The following is a 14,594-nucleotide window of genomic DNA, read 5'->3' on the forward strand; positions in this document are numbered from 1 at the left end:
AAAACAAAAATGGAAAATAATAGAAAAAATCTAATTTTTTATTATTAAAAGTAGATTTAAATATAAGAATCACCAAAATCAAGAAATTGGAAAAGGCGAAATCGTTAACCTTTTAACCATTTCATACCTAAATTAAATTCAACCCTCATAGATTTCCCAGGGGAGGGAGAATGAGTGGATCCCAAGATACATATCCCTTTGAGTCATACATTTTACTCGCTATTAGGCATCATGTATATGACTTATAAGAAAAAACACAAAATGTATGGAACACAAATCATGTGATGCACGAAAGTGATTATTAATGAGTTTGTACCAACTTCTTCAAGCATGTTATGTTTGTTGTCACCCATGGCTTTGTTAAGCATGGAAGTGATAGAGAAATGTACTTATTACATTAAATGAAAGGTCAATCGTACACCCTCCTTATGGCTAGAGCAGGGTGCACATCATAGATTGATGCATAGGATGAGGAAAATTTCCATTTTTGCACAGAAAACCCTTGGAAGACCAGGTTGGCTATGGTGATGTTGCTTCTGCTCCATACGGTCAATTCCTTTCCTTTCAATCACTCACTCCATCCCTCCACACACGGACGAATGAACGAACGAACGTGCAAAGTTGACAGGTTTGTCTAGTTATGATGTGTAAGATCGGAGATCGGTCCTTGGGATAGGATGGCCCATCGCCATCGCTCGGAAATCTCATCGGGAATTTCTCAATTTCAATTTTTCTACGATTCTATTTGACTTCAATCAATCAATCGAATCGGAATTGGATGGATGATGGGTGTTGTTGTTGTTATTAATAACATTTGCTCTGCAGTCAGTTTTACGTTTGTGAATGTGGGAACCTAGAAAGCAGAGAAAATAATGGTGGATGCAGCTTTCGATCTTGTCTAATGAACATCTGTATCAGATTCGTTTCACAGACCCCTTAATCTGCAAAACAGACAGCATTGAGTTTTGGTTTGAAAATTTGAGAGTGTGAATTGAATTTGTCATTTGAGATTGAGATTATCAGTAGTGGGTGAGCTCTAGTGGAGCTACCCTGCATCTATTATTAGTATAAAACAGGATGGCCTGGGATTTTGGAGAGCAAGATAGTGGGTTTTATGACACGGGAATTGGGTATTAATTTGTATTCAGCAGTCATACAAGAGGACAGCGGAAGAGCATCAGGGGGATGAAGATTCGGAGTTAGTCCTTGGAATACTGTGATTCCCATGGATATTTAAAGAATAATCGTGCAGAGTTTGATAAATTGGCTGAGGCCCTGTGGATGGGTTGGTGTGCTTTAGCCTGAAACCCCATATAACTGTTTATTTAATGCAACGATTCTGTAATTGCTTCTGTTTAGCTGGTTGGGCAGTTAGTTACAGCCGCTTCTGATGTAATTCAGTTGAGGATATTGTTTTTTTAGTGTTTTACGTTATCATCTCTGTTTTCCATTGCATTCTCAGGAATAATATAGTATATAGTAAATAGTACTAGTGTTGTGTTAGCCTATTCTGCAGTGAACGGTTCTCACATTTTGTATAATTTTTCCATGCATGATTTACCTACCAAAGTTGGCTGTTTTTCAACATTTCTTTGATTACCTGCCATCATGAGGTTCTTCTGCAGTAAGCAGTACCAATGACAGCAGTGCACCATTTCTGTCCTCTTCTTGCAGAGGAATTCATGAATAAATAGTGTCCTTGTAGATTGCAGCCGAAGTGCCCATAACCTGATAGTCCGAGTCTCTCAGAATGCCCACTGTAAGGGGAAGGATTTGGACCGCATCAATTGCAATTGCCTTTGTGTGCACACTACATTTCCTGGTGTTTGGCCACAGAGAAGCTTGATAGAGTATTGCTTGCGATAAACTAGTTAAGGAGGAAGGGGATTCACTTCCGAGATCTTAACCCTGGAGCGAGTTGGGGAAGCAGGGTCGATGTCGTCCCTGAGCAGGGAGCTTGTGTTCCTAATCTTGCAGTTTCTGGATGAGGAGAAGTTCAAAGAAACAGTCCATAAGTAAGCAATCAATCATTTACCAACTCTTTGCTCTTTTGTAACAAAATCTGTATGGGTTTCACAGCTTTTCTCATTTCTTCTACCCTGTACCTACAATTATATGGTAAAAGAACGCAGTAAAATGCATGGTTTTGAAGCTAATGTCAATTAACTGAATATAAATCTATGCTTTTCTCTGCTGTTATCTATTTAAAAGGAGATTGGATTGATAAAGAGATATTTGTTTGCTATTATTTTGAATCCCTGGCATAAGATTAATGTGTCCAAAGTTTTGAAGCTCAAACCTGTAAGTTGTTGGATAGAGACATTTTTCATACCAAGTTCTAAATACATGCTGCAGACTAGAGCAAGAATCTGGCTTTTACTTCAACATGAAATATTTTGAAGATCAAGTCCAGGCTGGAGAGTGGGATGAAGTGGAGCGGTATCTATCTGGTTTCACAAAGGTTGATGACAATCGATATTCCATGAAAATCTTCTTTGAGATTAGGAAGCAGAAATATCTTGAAGCTTTGGACAAGTGAGTCGTGTCCTCCTCCTGTAGAACAACTGTAGGAATTAGTGTTTTGTTGGTTGTCATGTGAATGTTGTTGGATAGGTCAGTTCTAATTGTTGTTTGGTTATATTGTCCAGGCAAGATCGAGCAAAAGCTGTGGAAATACTGGTGAAGGATCTTAAAGTATTCTCTTCTTTCAATGAGGAACTTTACAAAGAGATCACACAGCTTCTTACTCTGGATAACTTTAGGTCCATGCAACCGGCTGCTTCTCCTCTGTTATTTTATCTATTTAATTCAACTAAAAAGTAGTCTTTATTGTACATTGATCCGCCTGGAAACCTATCAGCCATCATTTTTTCTTCCTGAAATACGAGTAAAGAGGGAATTTTCCCTTAACGTGCGAAAAGTCAACGCCTTGCCTTATTCTTTGTGGTGTTTTAGTCTGTGAGAAATCCTGAGATCTTGATTGGTTACACTTGCAGAGAAAATGAGCAGCTTTCTAAATATGGAGACACAAAATCGGCTCGGAATATTATGTTGCTGGAGCTCAAAAAGCTGATTGAAGCTAACCCTCTTTTTCGAGACAAGTTGGCATTTCCCAGTCTTAAAGCTTCAAGGCTCAGAACGTTAATAAATCAAAGGTCTAGTAGGATATCTTGCTTGGCAAAATTATGCATCCCTTATAACCCCTGCCCAGAACCTTGAATATGATATCAAAGTTCCAGTCGGAATTTATGAGGGGTGGATAATTTTAATCATCTTGTCCTGTGCGTTGAGGCATTCTGGTTTCTAACTGTATCTTCTCAGTTTCTATTTGGGGTGTTTGGGAGTTTTTTACGTACTTTGGATGACTTTAATATGGATGTATGAGGTTGAAACTCTACCAGTAGCCTATGGAAAGTGAAATGAAGTCGAAATGCTATATTTTTTTAAAAAGTATTGATCATATATGATGCAAAATGTAAAATCACTTCTGATTTTTTTTTTTCAGCCTCAATTGGCAGCACCAGCTTTGCAAAAACCCTCGACCCAATCCTGATATCAAGACCCTATTTGTTGACCATGCGTGTGTGCCTTCGAATGAAGCTCGAACTCCTCCTGCAAATAGTTCTCTTGTTGGTGCACTTTCAAAAGGGGGTTCATTTCCTGCTGTTGGTGCACATATTGTAAGTCATGACTACATTAGTTCAGAAATTAATTCCTGGAACTTGAAAATAATTTTGTCGGTTGAAAATTTCTTTGTCCTGGAATTAGCCATCACTTTAACATGGATTCAACTATATTGCAGAGTTACTGTCAATCTAACATGCGTTATAAAATTTTGACTGCAGCCATTCCAACCTGCAGCCACTCATCCAAGTGCCCTTGCAGGATGGATGGTGAATTCTTTTCCTCCAGCTCCACATACTGTAGTGGCTGCCGCACCGTCTTCTCTGGTTTCACAACCACATCCAGGTGAACTGGGATGACCATATTTTGTGTAGTAGATTAAGTTCCATATTTTGGTTTGCAAACATGTGGTAACATGCTTGACTTTAGGTTTTTCCCAGGAAGAGAGATGAGAAAACATAGCATCTTTCTCAAAGATGATGAGCATGCCAATATTTAAATAGGATGTAAAATTTTAATTGGTTTTTTGTTAAATGACTTCAGCTGCTTTGCTAAAACACCCAAGGACTCCACCCACCAATAGTAATCCTGGATTGGATTATCAATCTGCAGATTCTGAACATCTTGTGAAACGGATTCGTCCTGGTCAAACTGATGAGGTATGGACACAGGATGCAACAATTTAAGCTTTGAGATAGCATCCTTTCTCAAATTTGTCTCTGGGTAACGGAGGGGTTCAGCACGTATTGAAATGTTGCATAAATTGTTTTCTTCTGTAGCTTCCTTAGCTTTCGTTGTGTCTTGACTAAGATTCCAACGTTATAAAGGTGTTTGTTGGTTACGTTTGTATTGGGAATATTTGATGTAATTATTGATAGCTTGTGCTGGCTGCTGAGTCTTTTGTTAAACTTTTCTCAACTTTCAATGAGTGGTGTTGGAGGGACTATAGAGATCACTCACCTGTGTGTTAGTCAAGCACCTGCACATACACAGACTCAGAGCTGCTAGATGGGTTTCAGCAGTTTGTTAAGTGTCTTGTGTTATTATGGAAATCACTAAACTGTGTGTTAGTGCCCATGCACACACACATACTCAGAATTGCTTTATGGGTTTCAGCAGCGTGTTAAGGGTGTTGTGCTTTTATTCCAAGATATCACTAGACTTATTTTCATCTCCATTCTGTAATTGTAGGTGTCCTATCCAGCTCCAATTCATCCTCCTAGCATGTACCTGCAAGAAATTCCTAAAATTGTTTCAAGAACCTTTAACCAGGGTTCAAATGTTATGAGCATGGATTTTCACCCACTGCAGCCAACGATACTACTAGGTGATCTATCTCTAATCTCTGAAATATTTTGTTCAATGTGGCCCCAAATATTCATTATATTAGGTGTGCACATTGATTTATCTGTATGTCAAAAGTGTCTCGTCTTTTAAAACTTGAGCACCGGGCTTATCTGCCTAATCTGCCAGTTGGAACAAATGTTGGCGATATTGGAATTTGGGATGTTGGTTCACGTGAAAGATTGGCTGTCAGAGCCTTTAGTGTATGGGATATCTCAGCTTGCTCGATGTCACTGCAGGTATGTCTGTCTCTTTTATGGGATTACATTACTTTCTGTTATTTATTAATTATTGAAATTTGTTGTAGAAGCATAGTTTCTGGCCTATTGGCTTCTTGGTGCCTTTTTGTGCCATATACTTGATAACAGCAAGGGTTCTGAGTCCTGACTAAAGCTCTTATGTACATGCTTTTGGTTCTTGTTAGGCAGCACTTGTCAAAGATCCAGGTCTCTCTGTAAATCGATGTATTTGGAGCCCAGATGGGACATTGCTTGGTATGTGATTACACCTTGTCTGTGAGTGTCATGTTATTCATCCTCGAAGTTTGCAGATTACCTAGGAAAGTTTGATACTATTAGCCTCAAAGTGTCGCTGAATTTGGCTAGTCTTTTTTGTCATGGCCTTGTATTGCTTGTAGGAGCTGCATTTTCCAAGCATATTGTCCACTTATATTCATATACTGGTGGTGGCGAGTTGAGGCAACATCTAGAGGTTCACAGTGAACACCCTGGCTTCACAACCACTTTCCTTTTGTTGTGGTCTTTATCTGTGGTGTCCAATATATGAATTCTTCCCTTTTTCTTTGGATCCACACAGATTGATGCCCATGTCGGTGGTGTGAACGATATTGCTTTTGCTCACCCTAATAATAAGCAGCTCTGTGTTATCACTTGTGGAGATGATAAAGCTATTAAGGTATAAGTTCCAATCCTTTATGCTATACCAGGCAACTAGTGATGCCAATAACAATTTATTATTGAAAGGTCACCATATAGATATTTTCAGATGTGATAGATTGGTCTCAGGAGTGTTCAGTGACTTGAGCAGGTATGGGATGCTGTAACTGGCACCAAGCAGTACACATTCGAAGGCCATGAAGCTCCTGTATATTCAGTCTGCCCTCATCATAAGGAGAATATCCAGGTCAGTTATGATCCGAGTACCATAATAAAAAAACCTATCGATAATTTTTTTGAGAAGCCTCTCTCTAATTTTGAAGGGTTTCTTTAATTGGGTACTAGTTCATGCTTGTATTTTGTTGGGGGCTATTCTATGCATGTAATTGTATTGTGCACTTTATCTTGTATTTGTCTGTGGTTAATGGCAGTTCATTTTCTCTACGGCTATTGATGGAAAGATCAAAGCTTGGCTTTATGATCTACTGGGATCTAGAGTAAATTATGATGCCCCTGGGCATTGGTGTACTACAATGACTTACAGTGCAGATGGAACACGGTATGATTAAGTTTTCTAAACTCTTATGCTTTTCATGATGAATATTTAGCTATGTCATTTCAAGAGCGATAAGGATGCTTCTTTAATTCATTGAATTACATGTGGGATTAGGCTCTTCTCATGTGGAACAAGCAAAGAAGGTGATTCGTACTTGGTTGAGTGGAATGAAAGTGAGGGAGCAATCAAGCGAACATATTCTGGATTCCGCAAACGGTCCTTAGGAGTTGTGCAGTTTGATACAACGAGAAACAGGTTTTTGGCAGCTGGTGATGAATTTCAAATTAAGTTTTGGGACATGGATAATACCAACATTTTGACAACTACTGATGTCGAGGGTTGTTTGCCTGTAAGAAGATATTTTCTATTTTGGTTATGATCAAATATAAAATCCGAAACTCTGATTGTTATCTATTTTAGATTAGATATATGCCCATCTTGTTTCTTGTCAAATTTTGCAGGCAAGCCCTCGCCTCCGTTTCAATAAGGAAGGGTCCTTACTTGCTGTGACTACAAATGATAATGGGATCAAGATTTTAGCAAATGTTGATGGAGTTCGCCTGCTTCGTATGCTTGAGAATAGAGTGTTTGAGGGGACAAGGATACCACCTGAGGTGGTGTCAGCAAAGGTACTATGCTGCCCCCACTTCAAATTGAATACATGTGTACCCAAACTTCTGCATCTCACTACTATTGTCCTTTTTGTAGGCTCCAACAACAAATGCCACGGCTGCTCCACTTCCTGGTCCAATAGAACGGTCAGAAAGGGTTCCTCCTGCTGTATCAATTTCTACTATCGTGAGAGTCATTCCACTTGAAGAATTGGATATTTGGCAATTGACCAAACTAATCTATAGGAAAATTGGGCTTTTAATTATTACATCAGATTCTCCTTTCCAAGTTGTTGGAATCACCCTGCTTTACAAGTTGGGGTTTATTTTAGCATTCTTGAATAAAATAAATTAACCATCAACCAATACCGTGTATACAGAATAATCTTGACAGTAGCCGGACAACAGATGTGAAACCTAGGCTTCTAGATGAGGCTGCAGATAAGAGCAAGAACTTGAAGTTAGCAGAGATCACTGATATCACCCAGTGTAGGTCTCTTAGGTTGCCAGATACGCTACCTGCTGGAAAGGCAAGTTGCTAGTGATCTCATTTATACCCCCAAAACCAAGAATTTGTCGCATACCATAGTTGTTGGACCGTATTTTCCGTATCCTAGAAAGTTTTTTGTGCTTGAACTAGATATAATGTTCCATGTGTTTTACAGGTAGCCAGATTAATATATACTAATTCAGGGGTTGCTGTCCTAGCTCTTTTCTCCAAATGCTGTTCACAAGCTTTGGAAATGGATGCGTAATGATCGCAATCCATCTGGCAAGGTACAGCTCTAAAAGTGTCCTAACGTACTGTTTGTTTTCAGTTTTAGAATTCTGCATTTAATAAGCATTTGCAAGCATTTGAACGATGGCAATTCATTTTCCAGGCCACAGCAAATACTGCACCCCAACTGTGGCAGCCAGCGAGTGGAATCCTTATGACAAATGATATGAGTGACACAAATCCAGAAGAAGCAGTCTCATGCATAGCCTTGTCAAAGAATGATTCTTATGTTATGTCCGCTTCTGGTGGGAAGGTGTCCCTATTCAACATGATGACATTTAAGGTGAAACAATTTTGTAGAGTGTAAACAAGCATCTGTTATCTTGATTCTTGGGTTTATTTGCTTCATCTTACTTTGTTTAAACTATAATTTTATTGTGTATGATTTCACATTTATCACATATTGAATAAGATATTCATCCATATAGGTTGCCATGGTCTTGTTAAGCATGGCTTTAAACTCTAGTTCCTTCTTGGGGCTTTGAACATCTCCTTTGATATAAAGCAGTTTTGTGTTTGAAATTCATTTTATTTTAATTAGCTTCATGAGAGATTTTCAGGCCACTGACACCTAGTTCTTTGCAGGTCATGACAACATTTATGCCATCCCCACCTGCAGCATCTTTTCTTGCTTTCCATCCTCAAGATAATAATATCATTGCTATTGGAATGGAGGATTCAACAATTCAGATATACAATGTCCGAGTTGATGAGGTGCTGTGATATTTTTTTTTATAAATTCTCTCTTGTCGTCGTTACTACGTTGACAATCCCAATAAGTTGATTCCATGAATATAACAATCCCTTCAATTACCTGATTGTAGGTGAAAACAAAGCTGAAGGGCCACCAGAAGAGAATCACTGGTCTGGCATTTTCTCATTCTCTCAATATTTTGGTATCTTCCGGGGCTGATGCTCAGGTGTACATCCTATACTTGATATACATATCCACATTATGTTTTCTTATTTGCATTTGAGTCACTCGTTGAAATAAGTAATTTCTCATATCAATCTCTGTGTGCAGCTTTGTGTATGGGGTATAGATGGATGGGATAAGCGAAAGTCAAAATATATTCAGTTGCAGGCGTCAAGACCATCACCAGTTGATGGAGATACTAGAGTATTGTTCCATAATGATCAAGTCCACTTGTTGGCTGTGCATGAGAGCCAGCTTGCTATTTATAATGCTTCTAAATTGGATCGCTTGTGCCATGTAAGCCTGTGTTTTCAGTGTAACATCTTATAATGTGAGCAATCTTATACAGTACAAATTAGACAAGTATTTTCCTTGTTTCTTACTTTTTATCTCTGGCTAGCAAGATTGGTTTATGTATCATGTTTTAACGGAAAGATTGCCAGGGAATCTAAAAAGCTGATAAAATGACGCATGATTGTTGTACATGTCTGCATTGCAGTGGACGCCCCATGATTCACTGTCTGCATCAATTTCAAATGCAACATACTCATGTGACGGCCTTCTAATCTATGTTAGCTTCATCGATGGTGCTGTTGGAGTATTTGATTAAGAAAGCTTGAGGCCACATTGCCGTATTGCACCTTCCATATATATACAGCCGGGCTTGAGCAGGTTAGCAGCTTTAGCTATCTCATAGCACAATCGAAAACTTCAAAAGTTCAATGGCATTTCCATTTTAGAGCAAAATTATACCATGGATTTGTGTTGATTTATATGTGCAGTGGCAATGTCTATCCGCTTGTGATTGCTGCACATCCATCAGAACCTAATCAGTTTGCCGTTGGGTTGACTGATGGAGGTATTCAAGTGATTGAGCCTCTAGAATCAGAATGCAAATGGGGTATAATACCTCTGGATAATGGAACTGTCAATTCAAATCCAGCTGCAAGCAATCAAGGGTCAGAATTACATTCAAGGTAACGCTTGAAGAGCAGAGTTGAAAGAAAAAAAGAGAGGAAGAAAAATCAGAGTCATTTGTGCTACCTTGTGCCTTACAATTATGATTTATCTGTTCGTATATCTACCATCAATAGTGGTGCCATCTATCAGAGTCATTTGTGCTACCTTGTGCCTTACAATTATGATTTATCTGTTCGTATATCTACCATCAATAGTGGTGCCATCTTACCAGGATCATTTCTCTTTATACTAAATTGTTAGCAGAGGTTTTGATATTTTGTTTTGAGAGGGTGTGGTATGGAAGGCATATTGGCAAGATTGTAATTTCTTACTGGAACTAGTTCAGGAAAAATGCCATGGAGCAAAGACTCTGCATGTAATGTAAATGATTTCAAGCATAATGCTACATGTTGTAGCTTTGGCATCTTTGGCTGTTTAAAGTTTTCGACTGTTTTGTTGTTTGGAGGTAATTAACTCGCTTCTCTGCAAGGGTGTTCCTCAATAATGTAACTCTCCTCTCTAACGTACCTTTTTGATATGGCTATATCTAAACATAATTTTATTTTTATAGTGCATTGAAAAGCTAACCGGATTGTGTTTTCATAACCATTGCTTTCACAAGTGACATATTAAACGAAAGGTTGAGGAAAATGGCATTTTGATTGATAACTGCGATCTATGTATGTATTGCACATAATGGTTTCATCTCGACTTTCTATGATAGTAACATAACACATTAAGAAAGTCTGGAGAAATAAGATTTCTGCTGCCAGTGTACATTATCACAGACAATATTGATAGGGTATTGGTTCAGATATTGGGATTACAATAATAGATAATAGAAAACAAACATGGTGGTATTATAATATTGCTACTATGGAATGAGCTAAAAGATATTTGATGTCACCATTTTATGGTTGCCACTGAGCAAATATGCTTTTGGTCCTCATTAATTATCTTAATAATCACTTTCATATTTGTGATTTCACATGGCATTTGTTTATTGGCAATGTTGTTGGGCACTTGGTTAATTCTTTGCTAGAAGGTGCGTGGTTCAAATCTCCTGGTTTACGCACACTACTATATACCAATGAGTTTTGTTAGAGATGGCATTCATAAATGTGGGAAAATATCCCTTGGTTTTCTCCTGGTCACTTGGGTTAATCCTCTGGGAGGGTTGCGCCCAAAGATGGCCTTCTACGCTGAGAACTTCTTGGAGTTGAGAGACGGGCTCATTATTCGACCCCAATATACGTTTCATCACTGGACGCACGCTCCTCGCATTCCTCTAGGCTAGTTTAGAGTAGGTTCTTATAGACTTCGGGTAGAGACAGACCCCCAGATTGATAGGCCAGACAGAATTTGTCAGGGATGTCATTTACAGGAAGTAGAGACCGAGGTGCACTTCATTTTTGGATGCCCTATCTATTACGAGATTAGAGGAAGGTTCCATTGTTTGTTCAGAGACTCTCAAACCCTCATAGAGTTTTTCAGGGATCTCGATCAAAGATGTTTGTTCCTATATATGTAGGAGGCTCTTAGGTTCCAAGCACATATTCTTCAACCTCCCATCAGACTAGACCCCACACAGAGGATCACGACATTTTTCAGGGTACTACCTTCAGACAGGGGCACAAAGGGAACGATTGATACCGTTTCATATCCAGACTCTAGACCAATGAGAATCCGTGGGACCTCACCTTGGCACACGAGACCTCAGTAGCGAAACCGTCTCAGATCTGTCCCTGGGAGACGGACTAGGTCCTCCAGACCTCAGCGGTGCACAAACTCCCCTAGACAACGAGTTAGTGGACAGTCCGTACCTCCCACTGACTCTTCATCAGGCCAGCGAACTTTTTGGAATATTTTTCAGTGCTCTTCAGTCAGTGTCGGATGTTAGGAGAGATGGGTCTGATCCTCTTCGTTAGGGGATTCCATACATTGTATCTTTTATGTTCCTGCATTGTACATTTTATATTCGTGCATTGTATTTTTTATAGGAGACCATTTGGTTCTCCTGCATTTTATGGACATCATTGTAATCACAGTCCCTTTGACCTACTTTGTGGTCATTAGTTGGACATAAATATAATTATCTCATCTCCACTAAGTTTTTTTTTTTTTTTTTTTTGTTGCAAAAAAAAGATCTCCAATGACAATTAATGGAACTGTTTCCTGAGATTTGTAATGATGAGATATGATTAAGATACCCCAGTAGAGATGTTTACTGAGATTTGTCATGACAAGAGATGGTTATGATGCTCCAGTGGACACGTTGTATCCTTTTCACTATTAAAGGATACTGCATCAAGAAAACAAGGCTAATTAGACCAAAGTCTTTCCTCAACTTTGCTAATGAACAAGAATATTAGGTACATAACAATGCTAGGATCTTTCATATTATTATGATCTTGTTTCTTGTACTCTGTTGAAGCAGAATGGTTGCTTGTCAAATTTGGACTGTAACTGTAATAGTTTTCCAGCTGTAACCTCAATTAGATGACAAATCAAGGATAAATGTTGGTAGATAATTAACTTCAATATTAGAGATTGCCAAGTTTGGCCCTTCAAACTTCTATATGCTATGTATATATTTATAATATTTGCTTGTAAATTTTGGGTGGACTTGCTTGGACCAAGAAGGGAGCTAACAGTCATCTCCTTGTGAGGGTAAAAACCCAATAAAATAATTTAATACCATCCATGTGGCATAATGAACATTTTACTTCACTGAATTTTCATTGCTCTTGAAAAGAAAAAAGTGTGGTCTCTGTAGAACTCCATAGACATGTGGACGTGTTTCCTTAATCAAAAGATACTATCGCACATGTTTGCTATTCTGATGCAACTCTCCTTTTGGAAGGAATGGCAGTGACACAACTCACAAGTTTCGGAACTTCTTAGGATCCATGCAAAAACTAAAGATGGCTGTAGTGAATAAAATGACTGAGGAGGGATAAATAGGCATGCATGATTTTGAAAACTAGATCTAAGATTTAATGGAATGCTGCAAGTCATGGACGATACTTACCATGATGTTGTAAGCCTGCTTGATCGAGATGATAGGTGGTGTGGCAGGTCATCAGATTTTAGTCATGTATTATTGCCATCCCTTTACATATTCATATTCATGTATTATGTTATCCCATACATATTTGGGTATGGCCAATTCACAGATCTATGGCGTTACGAAGGGCCACCCGATATTTTGTGTCCATCCCAATTCTTCAACCTACTTGTGCTTGTGTTGTGTGGGTGAATTGAAGGCTCAAATTTTCATTTGATGATAATAATATCAACAGGACACATCCAAGGGTACGATTAGATGTGCAATAAAAGCATGCTACAACTAAAACTTCATTTTTTGAGTGGAATAATGCACTGTAACCCATACTTACCAGGTTTGAATTAATACGATAAGGAAAAATTTGTGTGAAAATTTCAAAATACAAAGTACAGAGAATTGTGAAAGTGTACATGTCACTTATAATACTCATATTCCCCCGCCTCACTCGCTCTACTGGGTGCCCCTCTCCTTCTATATAGATAAAATAATAATAATAAAAATAACATGCAAAAAAAGTTGTTGGGTGACTTGGCTGGCAAGAGCTTGTAGGTACGGCACAGTGAAGGCATGTAAGCAAGCTCTATGGCTGAAGGCATGTAAGCAAACTCCATGGCTGGCCAAAGCCCAGATGAAAGAGAGGTTTCTTGAAGGGCAAGGGTCTGAATCTAGTGGGGTGTGATGCAGATGAGGGTCGAGGGTTGTTTAGGAATTTGGGTGACACTAAGGGAGGGCAAATAATAACCACTGGGTAGTGATATATATATTTGTCAGGTTTAAAGTCCAAAGGGTTGGTTCAATCATTTCAGCTATAAAACTCAATGTATGTAGCCAGAGTGGAGGCCATAGGTTCAAATTCTGTTGAGTCCCTTAAAGGTTACCCATTGCTATCGTTTCAGGTAATTGAGCTGCTCCCCTTTCAGATATTCCAGAAAAGAGTGGGAATTCTGTGAGGTTTTTCTTGGGCAAAAATGTACTTTCAGATTTGAATGTCTTAAATCTCAAGAGGTGTATTCCAAAAGATACTTACTTTAATGCTGCAGAAATGGATAATTTTTTGCCTGGAGGAAGGGATGGTGATGAGTTGAAGAGACATTAAATTCATGTCATTGTCACATGGTTTGGGTTCGAGTTTGAGTTGGGTAATGATTAGGTTCGGTTTGAGTTCAAATTTTTTGACGAGGTTCAGATGTGGTTCGCCATTAGGGTCATCTATATAGATGTGGTTCGCTTTTAGGGTCATATATATATTATCTTTAACATGAAATATAGCATAGAATAATAAGAAATCAACATCAATAAACATAAAAAAAAAAATCTTAATCCAATACTTGAAAACTGCTAAGGATAGATTACAAGTTTAAATTGCGACAAGAAACTATGAATTTTGAGTTATGGATTTTGTGAGATTCAACGAGGTTTGCTGAACCTCAAAATTTAGGTTTGCCAAACTTTGAATCTCAAAGTTGAAATTTAACAAACCTTGTAACATAAGTACACATCAGAATTAGAGTGGGATTCTGCTCTGACATGGATCCAAAATAAGACCAAGAATTTGGCTAAATTTCCTTTTACTAAAACAAACTATTTCGCTAAACTAGGCAACTACGGTGTAGCCCAAACAAAGCCACTGTTGTTTACGAGAACATGAAATCCATGGTGATGTTTGTTATACATGCATAGAATAAAACGCCATAAAATTTTATGGGAGCAATCGTGGTGAATATAATATGCCGAGGTTAACAGACAGTGAATTGATCAAAAACTACAACGTTTTTGAGCTGGAAAATTTTTCACTGCATATTTCCATTGTGGGTTGTAGTTTTTGAGCTGGAAAATTTTTCA

At 38.4% G+C, this 14,594-nt stretch overlaps 1 pseudogene across 1 annotated transcript; it reads left to right on the top strand.

Moving 5' to 3' along the window:
• The first annotated feature begins 467 nt into the window (after positions 1-467).
• On the top strand, positions 468-10,253 carry LOC149180235 (protein TOPLESS-RELATED PROTEIN 2-like; annotated as a pseudogene). The gene is made up of 26 exons (XR_016256904.1): positions 468-1,285; positions 1,675-2,015; positions 2,356-2,535; positions 2,649-2,762; positions 2,997-3,155; positions 3,506-3,680; positions 3,846-3,969; positions 4,168-4,283; positions 4,816-4,951; positions 5,098-5,207; positions 5,393-5,462; positions 5,606-5,679; positions 5,785-5,883; positions 6,016-6,111; positions 6,296-6,423; positions 6,535-6,769; positions 6,882-7,049; positions 7,129-7,218; positions 7,412-7,565; positions 7,701-7,808; positions 7,913-8,092; positions 8,395-8,523; positions 8,634-8,729; positions 8,834-9,022; positions 9,225-9,397; positions 9,508-10,253. The product of XR_016256904.1 is annotated as a protein TOPLESS-RELATED PROTEIN 2-like (transcript).
• Positions 10,254-14,594: the final 4,341 nt, after the last annotated feature.

The sequence above is a fragment of the Pinus tabuliformis genome, chromosome 3_2, assembly GCF_031772625.1.
Source record: "Pinus tabuliformis cultivar Carrire ecotype Pingquan chromosome 3_2, CPIR1, whole genome shotgun sequence".
Taxonomy (NCBI): domain Eukaryota; kingdom Viridiplantae; phylum Streptophyta; class Pinopsida; order Pinales; family Pinaceae; genus Pinus; species Pinus tabuliformis.